The 15632-nt window shown below is 54.4% G+C and overlaps 1 protein-coding gene across 7 annotated transcripts in view; it reads right to left on the minus strand.

Moving 5' to 3' along the window:
• Window positions 1-15632, minus strand: part of Rap1gap (RAP1 GTPase activating protein) — a 62528-nt gene that overhangs the window by 42605 nt on the left and 4291 nt on the right. The window lies entirely within an intron of this gene.

A 15632-nucleotide genomic window follows, 5' to 3' on the forward strand; every position in this document is an offset into this window, starting at 1 on the left:
AGAACCAGAGCTCCATTCCACGATATGCACCCAGGCACGTGGCTGGGTGCGGTAGCCCTGCAGGGGACAGAGCCCTGCTGGTCTGGGACTCACACGGGGATGTGAAGTCAAGCCCTTGAGAAATTTCAGCACACCCCGCTTGGCAGAGCACGGAGCCGGCCTCACACTGGAGACTCACATGGACGTACTCTGCCACAGAAGTTGCCTTGAAGAAACTTCCAACTCAGCACACACGTGTTGAGCATCAAGCGGTGCTCTGAGAGGGGACTGACCTGCCCGAGGTCCCCGTCTAGAACACAGCAAAGGCGGATGCCACCCACACCTGTCAGCCTTCCTAGTCTATGCTCTTTCTGCTAACCGGGGAACAATCAGTGATGTGTGTGAGATAAACAGGGGGGCGTTCTAGGGAGAGGAAGGCGTGATGTGGGATCAGAAACGAGCTCCCTCCCCCGCCGCTCGGCAGCTGAGGAAGGTGGCTGGAGGAAGCATGTGGGGATGGCAGGGGAGACGTGAGCAAAACCTCACGGTGACTCTAATCAGGTGTCCCTGTTGACCAGGCCGTGTGAGAAATAACGGCCAGAGAGGAAGGCAGAGGCAGGCCATCATGACTTGTGGAGAAGGCTGCCACTCACTAGACTAGGGCAGGGTTGGTAGTGGGGGTGGGGGGGGTGGGGGGGTGGGGGGGTGGGGCACGCCCAGACTTAGCACCTTGGACAGCGGCTCAAGCAATAATGGAACAGGGCAAGGAATTGTGTATAACTGGTGCATCCTGAAGTTTCAAGATCCTTACCTGTCAGAGAGGGTGAAAGCCAGACAAGACAGCAGGTCAGTTACTCTCAGCCACGGGACCCTGTCTCTAACTCTTGGTTCAGAACGCTCGTCTGTGACAGCCTCATGTGCCTGTCCCCATTAGAATCTCTCTGAGGTCTGGAGATCTCTGCTCAGAGCTAGAGACAGACAGATATGCCTGGAGGCAGCTGATGGCTCCCATCAGGTTCCCATCAGGGTTCTGCATCAGGCCAAAGTTCAAATCCCAACTCTGTATGACCTTGGGCAAGTCATTTGCCCTCTCTCGGTCTCATCTATACATAACTAGAGAGAATAGTCCCCAGTCAGAGGTGTGGTCAGGATGACTCACTAAGCACCTAACACTCACAGCAGGTACTTGAAAAATGGCAGTTACTGGTGATCGAAGCCTAGCAAGGGAACCGTCCGCCTCACCTCTGTTCATCTCCCTATGCTCCCCCTGCTCTGTACATAACACACCAACCTGGCTCAGCGTGGCATCAGGAGTAGAGCTCAGAGAGGGAGAGTCACTGGCCCCAGCTGCACAGCTAGCAAGAAAGGAAGTGAGAAAGGCGCTCTGGAGCTCAGCATGGACACAGTGTGCCTCCTGCCTGCTTTCCAGGGTCCTGGGACCATGGGGGCTGCTTAGAAACCTCATAGCAACTGGATCACCATGGGGCATGTGGACCCCAGAAAGCTCCCAGCAGGGGCAGGAACCTAGAACGGGGGCTGGAGCCACTGGGGGGCCTCCCTCCGGAGGTGAGGAAACTACAGGAACAGCTGGCAGGGCCATGTGATATCGGTGCCAGGGAAGCCAGGAGGCACCCGCCTGTGGGACATCAGGTGCCCGGGGCTGTGAGAATCCCGAGGTGACGCTGTGCTTCCGCCCACTGCCTGGCACCTCTTGGTGTTGGGGAAGCTGCAGATGCCACCTCCGCCAGAGAGAGAGAGAGGCCTCAGACACAGGAGACAGCTCTGGGGTTGGGCATGAATGGGTCTAGAGTTTGGGGGTCAGTGAGAAGGCAAGCCACCACCTGCCCAGCTGGGAGCCACAGCGGGGCAAGGACTGGAGAACGGGAAGGCAAGAAAAGATTTGGAGGAAGCCCTCTCGTAGACCAGCCCAGGTTTGCACGCCTGATTTCCCCAACCTCACACTACTAAATAGGCATCTCTACCCCCATTTCCCAGATGAGAAAACTGAGGTTTGGAGAGGTGGTAAAGCACCGGTGATCACCCAGCCAGCATGGCTCTGAGGCTGACCTTCACAAAGAACTGTGGGAAGAGAATATATTGGTTCTGGCAGGAAAGATCTCCCACGCCCTTCCTAGAGGGACCGATGGGTCTGATTATAGAGGGTAGGAATGGATTGGGGGTGCCCCCAGGGAGCAGCCAAGGCAGCCAGATGCCCTTGAGAGTCCCCGGTACTCACCACACACTCTGATGAGGGGAGAAGGATCTGTCCACCCTGAAACACAGCAAGCGGACAGCCCATGAGGGGACGTCCATGGTGACCCTGCAGGGCACACCAGATCCTTTCCACTCCATCCTGCCCCTGGTGGCCTAAGGAAGCACTGCTGGTAAAGGTACCTGACGTCCTCAAAATCTCCTGGGTGACAAGGCCTTAATTAAGGTCAGTTTAGACACCTAGGGAGGAGGGCTGGGTTTGCAAGTAGAGACCAGAAGCAGGATTGGGGTCTGGGAACCAGGGAAGCAGGGAATATAAGTGTTGGCAAGAGAGGAGTCAGAAGTAGTTCTGAGTCAAGCAGTGTAGGACAGTGTGACTTCAGTATAGGGTCAGAGCGGGGTACAGGAGGGTGGACAGGCCAGGGTGTGCTAGAGCGGGGTACAGGGGTGTGGACAGGGGGTATGCTAGAGCGGGATACAGGGGTGTGGACAGGGAGTGTGCTAGAATGGGGTACAGGAGTGTGGACAGGGAGTGTGCTAGAACGGGGTACAGGAGTGTGGACAGGCCAGGGTGTGCTAGAGCAGGGTACAGGAGTGTGAAAAGGCTGGGGTATGCTAGAGCAGAGTACAAGAGTGTGGATGGGGGGGTGTGCTAGAGTGGGGTGCAGGAGTGTGAACAGGCCGGGGGGTGTGCTAGGTGTCTATGACTTATGGCAGAACCCCATGCCCCCTCCAAGTCCCCCCACCTTGTCCTAGCTCATATTCACCCAGGAATCCCCTGGGCACCTGGACAATCCTCCCCTCACCCCAACACATGTCCTTGCCTGAGCACATGGGTTCTCCCCAAACTGTATTCCCTGTAAGCCCTGCCTGAAGGAGAGTGGGTGGACAGGGCCTTCCCCAGCTTTTCACCCCACTGTCTTCGAGAGGGCACCTTAGGGTGTGGAAGCACCAGGGCTCCACCCTTCCTGGTGGGGTTCCACAGGACTGGGCAGCTGCTGGGAAAACAAATAACTCTTGCCTTCTGCCTGAGGTGAGCAGGAAGCAGAAGGGACAGAAGGCTGGGTTGCTGGGGCTGAGGTTGGGGTGCTGAGCTAGGGAGCAAAGTAGACCCTGCTTGGGAGAAAGGGAGACTGAGGAGGCCAAGGCTCACCCAAGATCACAAAGCAGAACTTGTCCTCACCTTTTGGGCTGCCCCTGGATGTCATGACCAGGAAACCCCACCCAGCTCAGGCTCCTAGCTTTGGCGCTCGTCTGTCTGCCCACCCTGTCCCCCTGCAGGAGGTCCCTCAGAGGCCGAGCAGCCAGGAAGAGAGCACCTCAGTCAGGACCTTGCCTACACACAGCTAGCTCATGGGGCTCTGACTGTACCCCAAAGCATCATACCAAACCTGAGCCGAGTGCCTCTGACAGCAATGAGTCCAGGCTGGCAAAGGGCACACAGTCCCTTGGCTGGCCCGGGAAAGACCACTGGGCTCAGTCTTTGTAACCAGCACCCTCTGGCTTGCCAAATCTCTGCTACTGGCAACAATCCCATCCCTTAGCATCCCTCAGGCAGGTGCTTAGGGTCAAGAAGGTGAGTCACCCTAAGATGGACCATCTACTACCCTGCCCCCAGCCCTAGCCTCCAGGTCAAGCAGGAAGCGTATAGGGTGCTTGGTTTCCACAAGGTGAGATGGTCAGAGTTGGGGCAGGGGCTTCTGATGGCTCCTAGGGACCAACTTTCAAAGCCTCATTAGAGAGATGGCAGAGACAAAGTGGAGGTCCCTGTAGGGCCTTCTGAGACTATCTACCCCACCACATAGACCTAACCCTGCGTCCACCCAGTTGGAACACACACACACACACACACACGTCCAGGCATCTTCCACACACTCACACTCATGTTCATAGATACTGCAATCCGCACTTACTCTCACCCCCACACGTGCATGTGAATACCCAACAGAGCACGCGGGAGCTCACTCATCCCACTCACGACTTGGATGGAAGTTCGCCTCAGCCTCCGCACCCCTCCCCACCACGGGGGCCACCGCACCCAAGCAAGACCCGCACAGCACTTGGCCTCGCACTCACACCTACCCTCCGTAGGCGCCGAAGGTGAAGCTGCGCTTCCGGCCGCTCATGGTGTCCTGGCCACCGCCCGCAGCCTGCCCAGCGCGGGGTCACCTTGGCAACGCCGCCCCAGACCGGACCGTGTGCGTCCCGGCCAGCCAGCTGAGGCCCCAGCGCAGAAAGGACCGCTTGTTCGCTCCAGGCTGCGGGGCTTTCCGAGAGCGCCACCCCCACACGGCCCCATCCACACAGCCACCTCCAGTCCTCCCCTGGAGACTCGGAGGGTGTCCCACTGGCAGGGTTGGGTCAGCTTGGCCTCCAGGGCCATGAGAAGCTGAGTTAATGCGGAGACAGATGGTGCACAGCCCATAAGCCTCGGGGCTGATGCCCTGTGGCCCTTTCTGCAGGTTAGAAAATGAGGAACCCTCCTGTTGTCCTACCTGAAGCTCCCGCAGGAATTTCAGAATGATCCCTCAGCAGAGAGGGGAGGTCTGGAAATCCGTCTAGCCAAGGACCCCTCAGGCATTGACCTTTGGAGACAAACAGGGCTGAATCCTAAAGTCCCTTCATACAGTCCCTCAGCAGACACAGAAGCTCTCTCCTCTACACCCAGCCAGCCTAGGGCACTGCCCTGACACTCCTCGGGACACCAGCTGACAGTGGGCACACTTGTCTCACCCCTGCAATGCTTCCTCACCCCTGTCTAGGGAGGCCCCAGGAGCCCCTGCTTGGGGGAAGTTTAGGAACTGCAGCTATAGAGAAGAGGGCTAAGGGCCCATCAAAGGGACAAGACCAGGTGGCAAGGATCCTCAGAAGTGCTTTTGTAACTGAGCTAGGGCGAGGCTGGCTCCTTCATCTCTTGGGAAATGACAGTTATGACTGGCAAGGGTCTAGACTCTAGTTTGCTTCACCCAGACAGGGCTGGGCAGGGCTGGGCTGGGCTGGGCTCACAGCAGTTACTGAGCCAGCTGCCTCGGCCCGGCTCCACCCCGCACCCCCCACCCCAGGCTGCCCCTTTGCTCTGAGCTCAGATGAGCTGAGGGGCCCTGAGGAGCGGCCTGAAGAGTTCAGGGCTGCTTTGAGATCACAGAGTTCTTGGTTTTCTGCTTTGGAGGAGGGTGGGGCTCCCTCCTGGCCTTCTTGGCAGGATGCTCAGAGTGGGGTTGGGGGTTGAGGAGACTGTGCTGGACCCCAGCTGCAGACTCCGCTGAAGAGGGACCCCTCTGCAGGGCAGTGTGAAGAGCGCGCTCAGTAGGAGGCGGTCAGGTAGGGCTGGATGGTAGAGCGGGCTGAGTCTGGGAGTGCAAGAGTCATCCACTGAGAAGAGAACAAATCTCCCCTCACCCCCCCCCCCCCCCCCGCCTCCATCGCCTTCTGTGGAGAAGCAGGGGTTTCCAGGGAGGAGCTGGATGGGGCAAGGGGCACCTGGATCCAGTCTGGGAAATGGTGTGTTGGGGGCTGCCCAGCCCTTGACTCGCACAGGACTCCAGTCCTTGCATTTACCCCCGCAGCCTGGACTCCAGCCTCGGTAGGCTGACTGAAAGGGTCAGTTTCTGAGTGGGTTCTGAATGCCCAGTTGGCAGGGTGGCCAAGGAGCTGCCAACATGCCAAGTTTCCCAGCTGGGCCTGGCCCCAGAGAAGTCCCCCTGATGCTGGGACAGAAGGCCCTTAAGATGGGCCGTGGGGGCTGAAGGGTTCCCACCAAGGACAAAGAGCCCAGTGTGGGATCTATCTCTGAGCTCTGCCCAACTGCAGCTGCCCAGTTGGCAAGAGATGGGGGTGGGACGGTCAGTGAGGTCATGTTCTCTCAGCCACAGATGCGGAGGGCACTCCTTGGCCAGCCCCTGGCCCCTCAGGCCGGCAGCCATTAAATGTACCTTCTTAGTCCGCAAGAATTCACTCGTTATGCCGCAGCATGGGTACTGGAGATGAATGGCCAAGGGCAAGGGGTGGGGAGGCCTGCATCCTGTGGGGTCTCCTAGGGTTCCAACCGAGCTTTCTTGTCTGTCAGCTGTGTGACCTAGGGCAAGGTGCTTAACCTTTCTGTGCCTCAGTTTTTCCATCCGCAAAGTGGGGCTGGTAATGAAGGTGCTAATTATTCAAAAGGTTTGACTGCACATTAATTGAACTGCCAGTCATAAAGCACTGGGGATCCTGCCTGGCACAGTGTGTGTGGTAAATAAAATCTTCACTGCAGCATGACTTGGAGGAGGCTGAGTTAGATGGGTTTGCCTCATTCTACAAGGATAGCAAAGACTAGTGATAGCAAACTATCTAACTGGCCACCCAGGTGGAGACGCAGGGCACACAACTATGAGAAAGAATGGGCTAGGTGTGGTGGCCCGTGCCTGTAATCCCAGCACTCACACTTGGGAGGCAGAGGGAGGTGAATCTTGGTGAGTTCAAGGCCAGCCTGGTCTACACAGACAGTTCTAAGACAGCCAGCACTACATAATGAGACCCTGTCTCGATAGATAATAGATAGATAGATAGATAGATAGATAGATAGATAGATAGATAGATACATACATACATACATACATACATACATAGATACATAGATAGATAGATACATAGATACATAGATAGATACATAGATAGATACATAGACAGATAGATACATAGATAGATAGATAGATAGATAGATAGATACATACATACATACATACATACATACATAAAAAAATAGATAAAAATAGACCCAGGCATGGCAGTGCACACTTCTCTGTGTCTCAAAAAGAGGGTGGGTGGGTCTGGGTGCTGCTGGAGAAATTGCTCAGTGGTTAGAGCACTGGCTGCTTAGGACCTTGATTCTGTTCCCAGCATCCACATGGTTCACATGGCTCACAACCATCTGCAACTCCAGTTCCAGGGAATACAAAGCCCTCCTCTGGCCTCAGGTACCAGGCTGCCTATGTTACACATACATACATACATGCATACGTACCTGCATACATGCAGGCAAAATATTCATACACATAAAATAAAAACAAAAGTTTAACTGGATGATGGTGGTGCACATCTTTAATCCCAGCACCTGGGAGGTAGAGGCAGGTGGATCTCTGTGAGTTTGAGGCCAGCCTGGTCTATAAGAGCTAGCTCCACGACAGGCTCAATAGTTAACAGCTCAATAGTGAAACCCTATCTCAAAACAAACAAACAAAAAGTTTAAAAATAGTGTTGAAGAATGAGGCAAATCTGTGTTTGAGTATACAGCACACAGGACAGATTCCAAAACAGACACATAGAGAGACAGCACAAGAGACCCATACCGACCACCACAGACCACTGTGGCGGGGGTGGTGCTTGCAGGCTGGCACTGGGGAAAGATGGCTGCACCTGTAGGAGTCCCTGTTCCCTGGGGACTAGAAAAGGAAGCTACAGGCTGGGGGTAGTGCTGAGTTGGCAGAGTGCTCGCCCTAGCATGCATGAAACCCTGGGTTCACTCTCCTGCACTAAATGAAACCAGGCATCAGGCCCACACGTGGTGCACATGCCTTTAATCCCAGGACTCAAGAGGCAGAAGCCGGTGAATCTCTGTGAGTTCTAGGCCAACCTGGCCTACAGGGCCAATTCCAGGCCAGCCAACACTGCATAGTGAGATCCTGTCTCAATAAACAAACAAATACTAGAACCAAGTGTGGTGGCTCACACCTCTAATCTCAGTGCTAGAGAGGTGGAGGCAGGAGCATCAGGAAATCAAGGTTGTCCTCAGCTACGTGAAATCCTGTCTCAGTGGGAAAACGGAGCTGGGGTGTCCTCTGGGGTTAGCCTCCTTCTTGGAAGAAACCTCCTCTTCTAGGCCTCCTGAATCTGTACCCAAGTTAATGGAACACGCGTCAAACGTGATGAAGAAGGAAAGGTGCGGGGGTGGAGAACAGCTCCTTCCCCAAGCTCACCCCAGGCTGAACTCTGAGAGTCCTGCCCACCTGCCTGCAGCACTCCTTAGCCAGCCGTCAGCAGGGAACCGGAGGAGAGAGCAGAGCGATGGGCAAGCCCTGGGAAGATCCCAGGCTGGGCACCACATGCTACTCGTGAGCTCTTGCCAGGGTCCCCAACCACTTTCTTCCCTCTCAAGTTATTCCCATTCAGGAATATACTCAGGGCCTCCTGGGCAGGAGACATGGCGGGCCTGGGCTCCCTGCCCTGCAGGAATATGCTCAGGGTCTCCTGGGCAGGAGACATGGCAGGCCTGGGCTCCCTGCCCTGGTCTTGGCAGCTCCTGAGTGGCTTGGCTAGAATCTGGTTCCTCCCAGGGCTCAGGTTTGCTCATGTGTTAATCAATCTCTTTCTCACCAGGCTAAAAGCCCAACAGTAGCAAAATACACTAGTCCAGAAAGAATTTCACCAGCCATGGAAGCACCCTCATCCTTCTAGCCCGGTTACATCCATTCAGTCCCAGGATCTGTGATCTAAACTCTAAAGTGTCAGGGTTGGGGTATCCCCTGGGAAAGAAAGAGGGGTGGCTCAGCTCACACCCTCCCCAAGCAGCTACGGGTGATGTCTCTGCTGTCCTGGTTCTGAGCACTGACATAAGACACTCCCTGGAGGACCCAAGTACACATCTGTACACAAGGCTTCCCAGATTCACGGGCACTTGAACTTCTACAGAGCATACAGATGTCTAACTTGCGCCTAGACAATAAGTGTAAATTTGCTCCCATGAAAGTCAGCCCCCATGACATGTGCATGTCAGCTCACACGCACACACACGCAACGGTCAGATGAAGTTTCCTCGCCTGAGTCACAAATCTCAGTGTGCTCACCTACTGACTGTGGCTAGGTTTGCACGCCCACAAGACGCACAATCTTCTAACTATGATTGCCTTACATCTATTATACAGTGTGCGTAAGACACGCACACACATGCATCTTGCATGGTACCCAGCAAACTGCTGGGGAAACGTGAGATAAAGAGAATGGCCTTTTGTGAGTCAGAGATGTGTGCAACCAAGCATGGTATCCCCGAGGAGAGCGCAGAGGGGAGGGAAAAGCCACTGTACTGTGGTACAGCAGGGACCCCTTTAGCCTCCCTGTTTTACTGTCTCTGCTAAGTGTATGTGTGGCCTTCCCTGCCCCTTCCCTTTCAGGGTAGCTGGTTAAAACTCAGGCAGGTGCCCACAGCACCTACCAGAGCAGCAGGCTGACTGAGCCCTATTCCCTGGGTCAGGAGACCTGGATCTAGCCCCCAGGTCTGTGAGTCACTTGCTATTTCCCAGGACAAGCCCCTTTCTATTCTGGACTCTGCTGACTTATCTGTCGTTCCCTTCCACACAGCCGGCCAGTCTAGGACCCAGTGAGCTTCGGCAGAACCACAAAGCTCCCACCTTGGCTGTGGTTCTCAATGAGGGCATCTCCGCCCCTGAGAAGCATTAGGGAAATACAGGAAGGTGGTTTTTAATTTAGCAATTGCCGATAGTCACCACAGCAATTCAGAGAGTGGCGGCCCAAAGAGCTATTCAGGGAGAGTCCCAGTCAAGGCAGACTCCTGCACACACACACACACATACACACACACACACACGGTCTGCCTTGCGTGTGGGTACAGTCTGGTAAGTCAGCCTAGCCCCTAAGTGCTTCATATGCCAGTATTGATCTGTACTTTTTTTTTTCCCTTTGCGGTGCGGGGACTGGATAGAACCCATGACCTTGAGTAAGCCAGGCAATTGGTCTTCTACAGCTCCAACCCCGTGAGTATCTTTTTGATGTGACTTTAATCCATAATGAAATTTTCTGAGGTTCAATTACTGGAGCCAGCCAGAGCTGAAGGTCAGGTGCAGCAGTAAGATTTTCCACTGTTAAATGGAAAAGTGTCTCTGTCATAAAAACCAAGGGTTTGGTTACTTCTGTGACTCTTGGAGTGTGGTCATGCCAGGGCATTCACCCAGACAAGTGGAGCACCGTTTGGTTCCCTTACGGTGACATGTCAGCGACTTCTGAAATGATCTGAGCAGGTAGGCTTATTATCTAGGCGGGTTAAGTCTGGAAACGAAGGCTGCACTTTATCTGAATAGTCTCTGAATGTAGCGCGGGAGTCAGAGGCGGTCCCTGGCGCCCTCATCTGGCTAACGATAAAATTGCATGCTAGAGCAGGCAGCACTCCAGGACCAGGGACAGCGCCCCAGCCCTAGCCCCCAGCAACTCTCTGGCAGAGTGGAGACACTGTGCCCTCACAGAAAGTGTCCCAGACCCCGCTGTGACATACCTTCCCCCTCCTCCCCTGCTGCGGAGGCGGCCCCACAGTCTGTCCTCGCCCTTCCCTCTAGACTGTGCCTCTCCAGGCCACAATGGCACACCTGCACGCCACACAATGGTGGCACCTGCTTTGCCGCCTACCGTGTTCCTTCTGCCTTTCGTTCCTCTGAGAGGATTGCTGAGTTGCACCTACTCACCCTGGGGCCTCTGTGATCCCCACAACAGCCCCAGAAGCTAGATAATACAAGAACTGCGCATCTGCTGTAACTGATGGGAAAACTGAGGCTGGCAGCAGCTCCCCGGTGCTCTTCAAGACCCCAGTCCCCATCATTCATGCCCAGAAAAGCAGTAGCTACTCACTACCAAGGCTTTGTGCCAAGCACTTAGCCCACCAACCTGTAAGTTAGGTCGGATGGCTGTGCTCATTCCACAGGTTAGGAAACCCAGGCTTCTAGGGGCTGAAGGGCCTGCCCAAGAGTGGGGGTGGAAATGTCCTGAGACGGTCACTGTGGCTTCTGAAAGAAAACACTGTTCTGCTCTGGTTTTCACAGGCTAGAGTGGATACGGATGGAGCTCCACACCCTTCCCGAGGAACTCAGTCTCTCCATTTGTCCAGGCTTTAACCTTGTAAGACACATAGTAAGTGCTTAACAGATACAAGCTGCTTGGTAGATACCCCACCTTCCAGTCCAGACAGAGTTCTATAAGCAGAGCCACAGAGCCTGGACATTGGGCGCAAAGCCTGGACACAGGGCAGGGCAAGGTTCACTGTGTGGGTAGGGACATAGAAACAAGAGCCGCTCAGAGCAGGGGCCCAGCTCCCATGACTGGAGTTGGATGCTGAGCGGTAGCAGAGGCGCTTGCCTGGTGCTCACGAAATAACAGGGTGGTTATTTATACCCATGGTAGCAGGTGCACCCGCTGGGTCCTGTCCCATTTCTCGCAAGAGGAGGTCAGGTACACCATGGGCACTCAAGAGGGTGCAAAAGCCAGTCTGTGGCTGGCTGGGGACAGGAGAGAGGCAGCCATCACAAATGAGGCAGAGTGAACAGATGTCTGGATCTTGCACCTCACTGCCCAGTCCCTGGCTCTCAGCCTGGTGACGCTAAGCACTTGCTAGGTGTTCAAGGAATGTGTTAATGGTGTCCTAGGCCAGTGATGGACAGGAAGAAAGTCAGTTTTATCCCTATCATGACACACATGGTCTAGTGCCAGCTTGAACTTAGAACGAGTCAGGCCTGTGTTTGAATCCTCCTGCTCCACTATTCCTGACTGGTGACTTTGGGTCTTTTCATAAATTTTCAAAGCCTGGGATCTTTAACAGGTGATGGCAAGGGCAGCAACTGTACTTATCTCACAGGGTTGCCTTTAGAACTCAGAAGTTCTCAGCCCTAACCCAGGAGGAACCAATAAATAAGGACACACAGTCGGGCATGGTATGTATGTCTGTAATCCCAGCCCTTGGGGAGCTGAGGCAGGAGGACTATAAATTCTAGGCCAACCGCAAAAACAGAAACGTGTGGCTAGTGCATGTAACCTCAGCACTTGAGAGACTGAGGCAGGAGAATTGCCATGAGTGTAAGACCAGACCACTCTAGACAACACAGCGAGACCCTTCAAAAACAAAAGGCCAAGTAAGCAAAATTGAGATAGGTGTTTAACACGGTTAATGACAGTCCTGGTGTGGCTATGACCTGTCCAGGAGACCCAGACCCTGAGCCAACCTCCACACTGGCTCACAGAGTAACTCGGGAAAGTGTCCAACCCCCTCTGGACCCCTTTCTCTGTCTACAAAAAGGGCTCTCCAAGGGCCCTTCTCACTCTGCTTGCCAAGGTAGTCCAGGCCCCTGGGCATGGTGGGCAAAGACACCTCTTGGGCAGGGGCAGAGGTGTAGTTCAGACTCTGAGACCCTCCTCTCAACCTGCAAGACCTAGCTCTGAAGACCCTAGTCCCACCTCCCACAGACTAACCCTGGGGCCTAGCACCCCAGACTGGAATGAGGCCGAGAGTGAGGGGTGCTCTCTGGCTATCCTGGCCCCTTTGTCTTCAGGAGCCTCTAGTCTGGAACCCAAACCGTCCTCAGCCTAAGAACTGCAGGGAAGCCCGTGATGGGGTCTAGACTCCTCATTTCAGTCTTAGTAGGACTGAGTCACATCTGGGTGGGCCTCCCTGAGCCCTGGAGGGCACCATGACTCCTGTGGCAGCTGCTATTCCATCTCATGATGAAACTAAGGTTCAGGGAGATGGGCCTTGGCGGGTATGCGCATAACCCTGTTTCTGGGTCCATCCCTTTCTACTCGAGGCACTGTGTTCTAGGACTCTGTGATACCATTTCTACTAGCTCAGGGTTGGCTCTGAGGGGCCCGCATGGCGACAGAGCAAGAATCGGGAAAGGTCCTTGGGTGGGCAGCGAGGCCCTCCTTCCTCCCTGTCAGGAGACATCCACGTTCTCCATGTTGGCACTGGCAGGTTGAGGGACAGAACTGATAGGGAGAGCCCCTGTCCTGGTGGCCCCTGTCCTGGTGGCAGCCTTGTTCCCATGGCCTGAGCAAACTTCCTAGAGCAGCTGGGGGATAGTCCTCCCCCTTCATCAGCACCCTGTCCCTCCTATCTTCCTCTGTACACCACAGTGGTTATTATACAGCCCTAATTAAAATCTCAGCCCACTGAGTGACCTCTGGAGGCTGCTTAACATCTCTGAGCCCCTTAGAGCTGATAATAACAGTTGCTGAGGAGTCAATGGGATGGGTCCATGGAAAGCACTGGCAGGGAACTCATACAGCGAACAGTAACTGCTCAATTAATGCCCCTCCAGGGTTCTGCTGCTCCGCTCACATTCAGCGTATCCTCCCAGAATCCTAAAGGTTGCTATGCGGTTCCCATCCTGCTGGGAAGGACTGTATACATTTGGGGCAACGGGGAGCAAGTCCCAGGCTTCTCTATCTTTAGGGACAGCTACCTACACCTTTCCAGTTGTAAGCCTGGTGGCAGGGATGGGTGTGGTCTCGGCCCTAAGGGCCAAGCTTTGTTCCCGGTAATTAGAGCTCAGAGAGACAGACCACAAGGCGGGAGGTAGGCGCTCACACCTAAATGTAGCCCTGCGACGTCCTTAGCCTGGCACCAGGACTGGCACAAGGGCCTGCAGCAGCTGACCAGAGGACAGGCGGCTTCTCTGCTGATTTCCAAGGTCAGACAAAGGGTGTCAGGAAACCTCATCCTAGCACACCCTGAGGTCAGGATTTGGCCCTCTTGGAGAATGAAGAAATCAGAGGCTCCCCGTCAAGCTCTGGTCCTAAGCGGTCAGTCAGGGGACACTAAGGTCACCCTCCACTAAGGACCTCCACCTGCCCCTGGAGTCCTGAATCAAGGAGGGACCTTGGGCAGGGGAATTGGTCCCTTAGAGATTCAAGTCAGATCTCGGGGGTAAAAGTCTGAACCCCACAGTCCAGCCTCGCTTTTTCCTCTGCAAGTACATGGCTCTGGTGGACTTGAGGAGGTGGCTTGGGTGTCTGATCTGCACCTGCTGTCCCTTGTTCACCTTGCCAACAGCTCCAGCTCCAAATTCCCAAGGGCGCCTGAGGAACAGGCAGTTACAGAAGTACCTTGACTCCCTAAGCGAGAAACACCCCTGGGGCTCAAACAGCGTAGTCATCATTAGCTCCTGGAGCTCTGTGGCCTTCACAGGCTTCTCCCGGGTCACAGACCTAACAGCAGACTCAGAACCTACTTCACTGCTCTCCGCTAACAAGGCAAAGGCAGGGGGACAAGGTGCCAGCCTTCTGTGCACTCTCAGCTACGCTGTTCTCGGCAGGGCTGCTGTCTTGAACCCCCTTCACCTGCTCCAGAGATAAAGACAGTGTGGTGCTTTTGTCTGCACTCGAGGAAGATGAGGGTCCAGGGAGGAAGGCGCTGGGCGGTACTCACCCAGCACAGGTGCCAGAGGACAGCACCTGCAGCAGGGCTGTTTCCTCTTCCCTGGTTACTGAGTCTGGCCATGTATCCAGGGCCTGTATGCTGAATGCCCAGCAGACTCCTTAGTGACTTTGGGGCAATGCAGAGACCTCAGGCTGGCAGACAAGCCGTTAATAAAGCAGCTCACTTTGTCACCCCATCCAAAGTCCCCAACCTTGGCCCTAGCTGGTCACACCATCAGCCTTGCCTTCGACCCTCTCACCGTGCAACTCGGAATTCTCTTGACACCAAGGTTACCATGTACTAACACCTACCATGTGCCAGGCCCTGACCCCTTAGGAGGAAATATTGCCCAAGTGCCAATCGCCTTGAAAATGTGATGTCAAGGGAGAAAAAGAAAAACCCCACTACCCCAAACACTGACGGAAAGGCTTTAAAAAAAAAAACTATAAAGTTTGAGCTGGATATAGTGATGCATACCTGAAATCCCTTGCACTTGGGAGACTGAGAGAGGAGGATTACCATGAGTTCAAGGCCAGTGTGGGTTACATTGTGAAAACTTATCACAAAAACAAGGAAAGGAAAGGAAAGGAAAGGAAAGGAAAGGAAAGGAAAGGAAAGGAAAGGAAAGGAAAGGAAAGGAAAGGAAAGGAAAGGAAAGGAAAGGAAAGGGCTGGTGAGATGGCTCAATGGGTAAAGGTGCTTGCTGCCAAGTCTGACAACCTGAGTTTGATTCCTGGGACCCACATATGATGGGTGGAGGGAACTGACTCCTGCAAGGTGTCCTCTGATCTCCACGTGTGTGCTGTTATGCCTACACGCATACACACGTAAATATGCTAATAAACAAATGTCTTTTTAAAAAGGAAAGTGAGGAGAAGGTAGGAGAGCAAAGTAAACACTGAGAAGTGTTTAAAAAAAGATTTTTCTCCAGGCTTTCCTGGGGTTTGCCCCTCTGTACATTTGAGTGTTTGCCTCTGAGCCCAGCCCTATTTATCCAAAGCGGTTCCCAGGGACTGTGCTGACATCCTCACTACGCCCGCAAGAGGAAAGCAGAGAGGAGCGCAACACTCCTGTGTTGGGGAGAACTCAGTTTCAAAAGGAAGATGACTTGTCCAAAGCCACACAGCAGAGCTCCGACTTGAATTCTTTGCATGTGAACAACCCTCACCAGCCTCGAGCCTGGCCCTGCATGGGCTAGGCAAGCGCTCTACCCCTGAGCCACAGCCCAGCTTTTTATCTGGACACAGGGTTTCACTAAGCTGCCCAGGTTGCCCTT

The sequence above is a fragment of the Chionomys nivalis genome, chromosome 11 (assembly GCF_950005125.1).
Source record: "Chionomys nivalis chromosome 11, mChiNiv1.1, whole genome shotgun sequence".
Taxonomy (NCBI): Eukaryota; Metazoa; Chordata; class Mammalia; order Rodentia; family Cricetidae; genus Chionomys; species Chionomys nivalis.